Raw genomic sequence first — 11,388 nt, 5'->3', positions numbered from 1 at the left:
CATATGGTTTTAGTTTAGTTCAGACATATGATCGGTATAGGCCTGGAGGGCCGAAGGGCCTGTTCCTGTGCTGTACTGTTCTTTGTTCTCATTGTTCTTTGTTCTAGAACTTATGTCAAGAGGGATCAAGAGAGAGAGAAAGAGAAAAACCCCAAAGAAATTCACCTGTTATATCTGTCAACCATGAAACTTTAATTGGACATTTGTTTTTCAGAAGGAAGAACAGTGCTCAAACTCTCAGCCCTTTTTCTATGTGATCGTATTCGGGTTCAAGCAAGGTCTGAAATTTTAGAATTTGACTTGTTAACATTTAGAACTTTTGGAAGTCATGCGATGAATTTTAAAGTTAAAGTTAACTTATTGGTGTCACATGTAGGCTTACATTTACACTGCAATAAAGTCACTGTAAAAATCCTCTAGTCGCCACACTCCGGTGCCTGTTTGGGTACACTGAGGGAGAATTCAGCACAGCCAGCGCACGTCTTTCAGACTGTGGGAGGAAACTGGAGCAAACCCGCACAGGCACAGGCAGACTCCGTGTAGACAGTCACCCAAGTTGGGAATTGAACCCGGGTTCCTGTGAGGCTATAGTGCTAAACACTGCACCACCGTGCCTCTTGGAAGCTCAAACATTGAAATGCCATTGTTAAATGTTGTTGCGCAAGGGGCAATTCAGTCTGTTTACTGATCTGATTTTGTTCAGTGACTGAAGTGGCTTGTTCCAATCAACTCCATTTAGATGACTTTGCCTTAGCAGTTGCTCAAACTATACATGTGTAATTAGCGCCTTTAGTACTCATTTTGCTGCACAGTTTATAATTGGATTTCGAACGCCGCAAAAAATCTGATGGATTCAGTTACCCAAGTTACTTAGAACCCTCAAGGTTGCTTAATTTATGTGGAGTTATTCCAGGCACAGTATAAATTTATCAGTGAGTGGAATTCTGATTTGATTGCCTGACAAACTGCTAAAACGGGAGCCAGGCTGCACAAGTCGCTTTAGCATTATCCCACGAGGCTTATTTAATCATTCAACCCAGCTTTGAAAAGTAAACATGAAAACTTAGGTCTATCGAAGAGAAGCAAGCGCTCCGCCAATCAAACCACAGGTCACTGAAATCAGCCGCGAAAAGTTTTTGTCAGCGGCTCACAATTTATTTGAATTTTTGAAATCGTTCCCTGGGAAGTAAGAACGAGGGGTGAGAGACTGAGCTCAGGAGGAGGCCATGCAGCCCTTCCAGTCTGTTCTACACTTCAATAAGAAGTCTCACAACACCGGGTTAAAGTCCGACAAGTTTAATTTGGTAGCACGAGCTTTCGGAGCACTGCTCCTTCACCAGGTGAGTGGAGAGGTAGATTTACAAACGCGGCATATATATATAGGCAGAGACACAACTGCCTTACCTCTTCACTCACCTGATGAAGGAGCGGCGCTCCGAAAGCTCCTGATTCCAAATAAACCCGTTGGACTTTAACCTAGTGCTGTGAAACCTCTTACTGTGCCCACCCCAGTCCAATGCTGTCATCTCCACATCATGGCCACAATTCAATGGCTGATCTACATTTTAACTCCATTTATTAACCTTGGGGTGCTAACTCATAATCATCTCACCCAACACAAATCTATCCAACTCAAGTTTTCTGATAAAGAGAGTTTGAGACTTTCACTACTCAGTGTGAAAAAGTGTTTCCTAACACGCCTTCCTCAACAGCCCAGTTCCAACTTTAAGCTTAAGGTCACTTGTTAACTTTCCCACCAGGAGAAATAGACTTTGAAAAAAAAAAATCATTCAAGGATGTGGGTGTCGCTGGTTAGGTCAACATTTATTGCCCATCCTTAATTCCCTTCAAAAGGTAACGGTGAGCTACCTTCTTGAATCATACAGTGCAGAAAGAGGCCATTCAGCCTGACTCTGCACTGACTGCATTCTCACCCAGGCCCTATCCCCTTAGCCCCATGCATTTATCCTAGCTAGCCCCCCGACACTAACGGGCAATTTGTCATGGCCAATCCACCTAACCTGCACATCTTTCGATTGTGGGAGGAAACTGGAGCACCCGGAGGAAACCTACGTAGACACGGAATGTGCAAACTCCACCCAGACAGTGATTCAAGTCAGGAATCGAATCCGGGTCCCTGGTGCTGTGAGGCAGTAGTGCTAACCACCGTGCCACAGTGCAGTCCCTGTTGTGTGGTTACACCACAATGCTATTAGGGAGGGAATGCCAGGGTGGTACAGTGGTAAAGTGCTTAGCACTGCTGCCTCACAGCGCCAGGGATCTGGATTCAATTCCCAGCTTGGGTCACTGTATGGAATCTGCATGTTCTCCCCGTGTCTGCATGGGTTTCCTCCGGGTGCTCCAGTTTCCTCCCACGGCCCAAAGCTGTGTAAGCTAGGTAGATTAGCCATGCTAAATTGCCCCTTAGTGTCAGGAGGACTAGCTAGGGAAATACATAGGGTTATGGGGATAGGGTCAGAGTGGGATTGGGATTGGTGCAGACCCAATGGGTCAAATGGCCTCCTTCTGCACTGTAGATTTTATGGATTCTGTGATTTTTGATCCAATAATTGTGATGGAACGTCCACCAAGTAAGAATGGTGAATGACTTGGAGGGGAACTTCCAGGTGATGGTGTCCCCATGTATCTGTTGCCCTTGTCCTTCTAGGTGGTGGTGGAGGTGAGTTTGGAAGATACTGTCTAAGGAACCTTGGTGAGTTGCTGCAGTGCATCTTGTAGATGTTGCACGCTGCTGCCATGGTTCGTTGGTGGTGGAAGGAGTGAATGTTTGTGGATGGGGTGCAAGTTGCTTTGTCCTGGATGGTGACAAGCTTCTTTACTGTTCTTGGAGATGCACCCATCCAGGCAAATGCAAAGCGTTCCATCAAATTCATGACTTGAACCTTGTTGATGGTGGACAGGCTTTGAGGAGTCAGGAAGTGACGTACTTCTCACAGAATTCCCAGCCTCTGATCTGTTCCTGCAGCCACTGTATTTATACGGCTGGGTCCAGTTCAGTTTCTGGTTAATGGTAACACCCAAGATGTTGATAGCAGGGGATTCAGTGATGGTAATGTCATTGAATATCAAGGAGTGATGGTTAGGTCCTCTCTTGTCGGAGAATGGTCATTGCCTGGCACCTGTGTGGCATGAATGGTACATGTTACTTGTCAATCCAAGGCTGGGTATTGTCCTGGTCTGGCTGCATTTGGACATGGACTGTTTTCATATTTGAGAAGTCATGAATGGTGCTGAACATAATGCAGTAATCAGCGAACATCCCCACTTCTGTCCTTATGATGGAAGGAAGGTCATTGATAAAAAAGCTGAAGATGGCTGGGCCTTGGACACAACCCGAAGGAATTCCTTTCAAAGTATTTGCAGCTTTGAATGAGGCCATTCATGTGAACTGATCCATGTCGGTTTACGCTCCAGTCCTTTTTCCCCTTCTTCATAACATTGTAATCGTATCCTTTGCTTCCATTTCCCCTCATCTAATTAGGTAGCTTCTCCTTGAATTAATCTACACTGTTCATCTCGAGTGTTCCTTGGGGCAGTGAGTTCCACATTCTCACCACTATCTGGGTGAAGAACTTTCTCCTGAATTTCTGATTGGATTTATTGGTCCAATGAGGAGACTATGGTGTGGTGGTAATGTCCTGTAATCCAGAGCCCCAGGCTAATACGCTGGGGACACAGGTTCGATTCCCTTCATAACTACTGGCGGAATTTAAGAAAGAAGTCTCAGAACACCAGGTTAAATTCCAACAGGTTTATTTGGAATCACGAGCTTTCAGAGCGCTACTCCTTCATCAGGTGAGTGGAGAAGTAGGTTTCACAAAATAGACACAATTGCACTCCCTTACTATATTCAAGGGGATAAAAGCCTAGCCCTCATAGTTTATCCCTTTTTGGCCCAGTATCATTTTAATCACAGCAAAATGAGACATGTTGGAAACACACATGTTGGTTCGATGAAGATCCTCTACAGTCAATCAGACTCGATGGGCTGAAGGGCCTCTTCTGCACTATGATATTCTGTGACTCTGCAATCTTGTCCAGTCGCTGTTCATTTACAAGGGGAGGCGATGGCCTCGTGGTATTACCGCTAGAGTATCAATCCAGAAACTCAGCTAAGGTTCTAGGGATCCGGGTTCGAATTCCGCCACAGCAGATGGTGGAATTTGAATGGACGGCATGGTGGTTAGTACTGCTACCTCAGAGCATCAGGGATCAGGTTTTGATTCCTGGCTTGGGTCACTGTCTGTGCAGAGTCTGCACATTGCATGGATTTCCTCTGGGTGCTCTGGTTTTCTCCCACAGTCCAAAAGACATGCCGGTTAGGCGCACTGGCAGTGCTAAATTCTCCCTCAGTGCACCCAAACAGGCGCCGGAGTGCGGCGACTAGAGGATTTTCACAGTAACTTCATTGCAGTGTTAATGTAAGCTTACTTATAAAACTAGTAAATAAACTTAAAAACCACAAAATATATCTGGAATTAAGAATCTACTGGTGACCATGAAACCACTGCCAATTGTCACTAATGCCCTTTAGGGAAGGAAATCTGCCATCCTTACCTGATCAGGCCTACATGTGACTCCAGAGCCACAGCGACATGGTTTACTCGCAACTGTCCTCTGAAATGGCTTAGCAAGAGCAACTAAATAAATGCAGGAATTGCCATGTCCCACGAATGAATACAAAACCAGCTCTGGAGGGCTGCTAGTTCCTCTGGAAGTCTATCCATGGGGGTTGCTTCAATCTCTTCGGGAAGTGTGGGGACAAAAAGGAAAACCTTTGAGATTAGAGATTTGATCGACTGTACCATTATTGTAGATTTAGCATCAGATTAATCAGAATGGTGAAAGATTGAGTATAGGACAATGCCCCTTTTTATGTATAACCTGCCCTATAACTCCAGGCCAGAATCGAACCTAGTCCCTGGTGCTGTGAGGCAGCAGTGCCAACCACTTTGCCACTGTGCCACCCTGTTTAGCTGGAACAGGCACAGTGTGTGTATATGTTCCCTCTGTTCATATGTGGTATTCTTGGTGATTGTCCCAATGCGTGCCAGATAAAAAAAACTTTGACAAAACAAAGCCTCTTTTTCCAGCAATACCCATTTTTTCAGTACCTTGACTGTCATAAAGTTTAATACTGACTTTAATAAAATTTTTTACCAAAAATGTTTTTTTGTACCTAAAATAATGTCACCTGCTGGCTCTGTTTTGTTAACCTGAATGCTAAGCTTTGTTGAGAACAACTGACATTTCATTTCCGAGGATTTTCGTTTTCGCAACGGAGCATCGCCAGTTCTCTGCAGAAACTAGCAATTCAGATCCATACCAAAATCCATTTTCCCTCTGCATTCTCACTCAAGTGACACTTTCAGCATCTTCCTGTCCTACTTCCATCTCCACTGTATCTGGCCTAACTGGCAAAGTGTTGATGGACGTATGACTGTGAATGCTTCTTATGACCTTTTGATGGGTTTCAAGATGAACTGGATAATTGAAGGTTAAGCGATGGATGAAGAGTCCCCACGACCAATGTTCACAAACTTTAAATTTAGCCTGAATGTCACAACACCTTGTAAACTGAAATACTGGTACAATTATTACCACGCCTGAAGACATCCAGGACAATTATTAATTGAAAAACGTCTCCTGCTTCCTATTGTGTTCCAATAGATTTTCCTGGGGGAAAAGAAGCAATATTCTGTGGCAATTCTAGAATCCTACAGTGCAGAAAGAGGCCATTTGGCCCATCAAATCTGCACTGACTAAATCCCATCCAGGCCCTATTCCCATAATATCATGCATTTACCCTGGCTAGCTCCCCTGACACGAAGGATCATTCACCTTTGGACTGTGGGACGAAACTGGAGCACCCGGAGGAAACCCACGCAGACACGGGAGAATGTGCAAACTCCACACAGGCAGTGACCCAAGCCTGGATTGGAACCTGGATCCCTGGTGCTGTGAGGTAACAGTGCTAACCACTGTGCTATTGTGACACCCTGAAATTAAAGCAGCAATTCTGAACTCCTGGCAACAGCAATAAGAACATAAAAACCAGGAGGAATAGGCCATCTAACCCCTCGAGTCTGCTCTACCATTCAATAAGATCATGGCTGATCTTTTTGTAGACTCAGCCCCACTTGCCCACCCACTCACCATAACCCTTAATTCCTTTACTGTTCAAAAATTTATCTATCCTTGCCTTAAAAACATTCAATAAGGTAGCCTCAACTGCTTCACTGAGAAGGGAATTCCATAGATTCAAAGCCCTTTGGGTGAAGAAGTTCCTCCACAAATTAGTCCTAAATCTGCTTCCCCTTATTTTGAGGCTATGCCCCCAATCTCACATAGTGGTAGCTGTGACAACTGCAAATGGAACTTGCTGCTAACAACGTCAGTTGTTAAAAATCAAATTAACAGAAACTGGTTAACCTTTCAGGTCAATGGCCTTTTCATCAGAAGCAGAAAATGTGATGAAGCAGGGTTTAAGCAGATTCGGAATAAGAAGTCTCACAACACCAGGTTAAAGTCCAACAGGTTTATTTGGTAGCACAAGCTTTTGGAGCGCTGCTCCTTCATCAGGTGAGTGGAGAGTTGGGTTCACAAATAGGGCATATATAGACATAAACTCAATTGCAAGATAATGGTTGGAATGCGAGTCTTAACAAGTAATCAAGTCTTTGCAGGTGCAGACAATATGAATGGAAAGAGGATTAAGCACAGGTTAGAGGTATGAATTGTCTCAAGCCAGGACAGTTAGTGAGATTTTGCAAGCCCAGGTAAGTCATGGGGCATTACAGATAGTGTGACATGAACCTAAGATCCTGGTTGAGGCTGTCATCTTTATCAATCAGGATCTTTCAGAGAAAACACAGAGTGCAGAATGTAGTGTTACAGTCAGGGTGTAGAGAAAGATCAAGAAAGAAATGTGGAACTGAGCCAAGACAGATCAGCCATGATCTTATTGAATGGCGGGGCAGGCTCGAAGGGCTAGTTGGCCTACTCCTGCTCCTATTTCTTATGTTCTAACTCTCCACTCACCTGACGAAGGGACGGCATTCCGAAAGCTAGTGGCATTTATTACCAAATAAACCTGGTGTTGTGAGGCTTCTTACTCTACATACCTGCTGACAGACCTGGTGAACTGAGGTATCAGGAGAGACATAAAAATTACCTATGTCTTCTAGCACTATAGCCCACCTACTCTGGAGTATGTGAAACAATGTGTATATATCACCATATTTCCCTGAAGGACAGCAGTAGATGTTGGGTGTCATCTGAATGTGCCAGATAGGTTGCTATTTTCCTCTTATTCCCGTTGAGACTAAATTGTTGAAAGGATGTAATTTGCAGGTTAAGTTTTTATATATATATCTAATCCAAACATGTCAAATCAGTTACGTGGTTAACCTTTAAATATGCAGATGAAAATAACACAAATGTAACGGAAGGAGGTCATTATAAATTATATATCTTTCCTAGCCTTCATGCAATCTGCTATCTCAGTGTTCAGAACAGCACTGAGCTGAGATACTAACAGCATGGTGAAAGGTTATGTAGATGGTAATAGATACTTGGGAACAGCATATACTGATGGTAATTGCATCCAGGGGTTCTAATGACATTGCAAGAGTGAAACTGTTTTCCAAGCCTGACGATAAAAGTAAAGCTTTTAATTCTGCCTAATGTATTTGTTACCAATGTATTATCTTCCTTGCTATTGTGTGTTAGGTGATGGTTTAGTGATATTATCGCTAGACTATTAATCCAGGAACTCAGCTCATGTACTGGGAACCTGGGTTCGAATCCCACCACAGCAGATGGTGGAGTTTGAATTCAATAAAGAATATCTGGAATTTTAGAATCTACTGATGACCATGCAACCATTGTCGATTGTGGGAAAAACCCACCTGGTTCACTAATGTCCTTTACGGAAGGAAATCTGCTCTCCTTACTTGATCTGGCCTACATGTGACTCCAGAGCCACAGCAATGTGGTTGACTCTCAACTGCCCCCCGGCAAAACTAGGGATGGGCAACAAATGCTGGCTAGCCAGCAACACACATGTCCCACAAACGAACAAAACACAACATTTAAATCATTAATTCCAGTTTTTGATCCTTCAGACTGTGCAAGCATTATTGCAATTAAATATATATCACTTAAAGGCAAAGGAACTCAATGAGAGCTTCACTGTATATACTGAGAGAATGAATGGTTAGTCATGAGTGAAAATGTTTAAAGTTTATTTATTAGTGTCACAAGTAGGCTTACATTAACACAGTGTTACTGTGAAAATCCCATAGTCGCCACACTCCGGTGCCTGTTTGGGTACACTGAGGGAGAATTTAACGTGGCCAATCCACCTAACTAGCACGTCATTTGGACTTTGGGAGAAAACCGCAGCACCTGGAGGAAACTCATGCAGACACGGGGAGAACGTGCTGACTCTGCTCAGACAAGCCAGGAATTGGGAAAAGGGCCTGTGGGATTGTGGTCAGTGCAGACTTGATGGACCAAATGGCCTCCTTCTGTACTGGACGGATTCTATGAACCTGAATCCGTGGCACTGTGCCACCCCTAAGCATTGAAGAGTCAAGACATCATCTTAGAATGAAGTATCACGTGCCTAAAATAATTTCTATGAATTTTAGACATTTAATAAATTTACAATTACAATTACTTGTAACCTATAATGCTTCCTGCTATTGTTGTGACTTCACCTCCTTTCCAATTTATTTTCAAATCTTGATTTGAGATCTGCCATATGCTCATTGATGAGCTCCCATCAATTACATTTTGCAATCAAATAATAGGGCATGAACAAGGATCGGCACCAGCCAATTTTCCTTCCCTCCCTTCGAGAAAGTGCCTTCCTTTGTATCTTCCTCCAACAAGAAATCCAGGGTGCAGAGTCAATGGGTCAAAGGGTCTCTTCCGCACTGTATGTTTCTATGAATTTCTTCCATCTCACCGCCAAGATAAGTTAATGGGTGTCCACGCGTTCATGTCATGCTGACAAACTTCTAGTAAGCTGAAGAGATGAATTTGTAAATGATGCTGCTACAATGACAGCAATGCTAGATAATAGATGTACTGAGCTGAGAGCTCTTTAGCTGATATTGGAGTACATTATGTCTAGATCTCACCACGGATGATATTTTGAGATCTGAACCATTTGAAAGCCTTCTAATGAAAAGCACTAATGCTATCAAAATTAATAATTGAGAGGTGTGTAAAGTTGCCTAAAAAGCTTTGACTTCCTTTAATATTTTGGTCCAAGACTTTATGACTTTATTTCATTGATTAACCAATCCGGTTACTGCAGCGCTGAATGCCTATTTTTAACATCTGACCCTACATGTCCAGACTTGGCCACGGCTAACAACACAGTGTTAGCATTGGCTCACTCTTCCTTCCGAGTCTGAAAGCTGTGGGCTCCAGCCCCATTCCAGAAGGGGGAGGGCATAATCTCAGCTGACGCTTCAGTGCGGTACTGGGGTAATGCTTCATTGCCAGGAAGTGCTCTCTTTCTGATGAGGAGATAAATAAAGGCCAGGCCTGCCCTCTCAGGTGGGCAATAAAATCCCACAGTAGTATTCAAAGAACAGGAAGAGCCTTTCTAAATGGAGTCCTTGACAAATTTATCCTTCAACCAATAGCACCAAAACCACGTTATCTGGCCATTTAACTCATTGTTTAAGGGACTTTGCTGTGTGAAAATTATCTGCCACATTTACAACAGCAATTACAATTCAAAACTACTTCATTAGCTTGATGCACTTTGGGATGACCAGAGGTTGAGAAAGGCATTATATAAATGCAAGGTGTTCTAGCTGTAACATCTATTAATTATGTTTAGTTTAAAGTTGAAATCTTTGTCACACTGCTTACCTTTGTTCTGCCATTTACACATTCTGATCTCTTAATGGGTTGCTGTCAGCACCCTTCTTAGCCATGAACACTGCCCTTTCTCTATGACATTTGTCAATTCCCCTGGCCTCACCCTAACAGTATAAATCTCATCTTATATTTCGTTTTCTTCAGCTTTGACAAAGATTTTTAAATTTTAAGTTTATTTGTGTCACAAGTAGGCTTACATTAGTACTGCAATGAAGTTACTGTGAAATTCCTGTAGTCACCATACTCTGACACCTGTTCGGGTGCACTGAGGGAGAATTTAGCATGGCCAATCCATCTAACCAGCACGTCTTTCAGACTGTGGGAGGAAACCCACCCAAGGTAGGAGAGAATGTGCAGACTCTGCACAGACAGTGACCCAAACCAGGAATCGAACCTGGGTCCCGAGCACTATGAGCCAGCAATGATAACCACTGTGCCACCCACGGGTCACCCAGGCTCGAAACATTCGCTCTATTCTCTCTCCACAGTCACTGTCAGACCTGCTGAGATTTTGTGTTTTTGTTTCAAATTCCATGATGACTGTGAAACCATTGCTGATTATGAGAAAAAAAACCCAAGTGGTTTTAGGGAAGGAAATCTGCTGTCCTTACTTGGTGTGGCCTACATGCGACTTCAGAGCCACAGCAATGTAGTTGACTCTCAACTGCTCTCCAAGGGCAATTTGAGATGTGCAATAATGCAGCAATGCCCATGTCTCATAAATGTATTTTTTTTTAAAAAGTATCTGCAGTCAATTACTTTAATATTGCCTATTTTCTAGTTATTGTGATTGTCACTGGCAAGGCCAGTATTCATTGCCCATCTCTAATTGTCCCTGAGAAGGTGATGACAGCACCCCCTTCTTAAACCATTGCAGTCAATCTGGTAAATGTAACTCATACGCTGCAATTAGGGAAGGAGTTTCAGGGTTTTGACCCAGCGACAGTGAGGGTGTGATGTATTTCTAAGTCAGGTTACCATACGATTTGGTGAGGAACTTGAAGAGGTGGTTTTCCCATAAGGGCTGCTGCCCTTCCCAGTGAAAGTGGGGTCACAGGCGTGGATGGTGCTGTTTAAATAGCGCTGAAGAGTTGCAGCCATGCATCTTACAGATGACACAAACTGCAGCCACGCTGCACCGTTGTGAAGGAAGTGAATGCTCAAGGTGGTGCCAATCAATTAGTTCCCTAATGACCGTCTCAAATGTTGGTTTGACTTTTATATTTCATACCTAATGATTTAAGAATGAAAAAGTTCTCACAGAGGAAATGTTCCATGTTGCTGTCCTCATGGCATAAACTATTGATCACTCCCATGCTCCATGTAATGACTTGTAGGAATATAGTTAATGTATTAAGGAACAAGATACCACTGGAGGTGGCCGACTTTGCAGATAAAAAAACCATCAAATTGGGAAGTAATTGGAAGCAATGATGGAACAATGGTGGGAATAACATTTATTCC

Source organism: Carcharhinus amblyrhynchos, chromosome 12 (assembly GCF_965287045.1).
Source record: "Carcharhinus amblyrhynchos chromosome 12, sCarAmb.v2.hapA, whole genome shotgun sequence".
Lineage (NCBI taxonomy): Eukaryota > Metazoa > Chordata > Chondrichthyes > Carcharhiniformes > Carcharhinidae > Carcharhinus > Carcharhinus amblyrhynchos.
The sequence above is the reverse complement of the archived record's forward strand: the minus strand, read 5'-3'. Positions refer to the sequence as shown.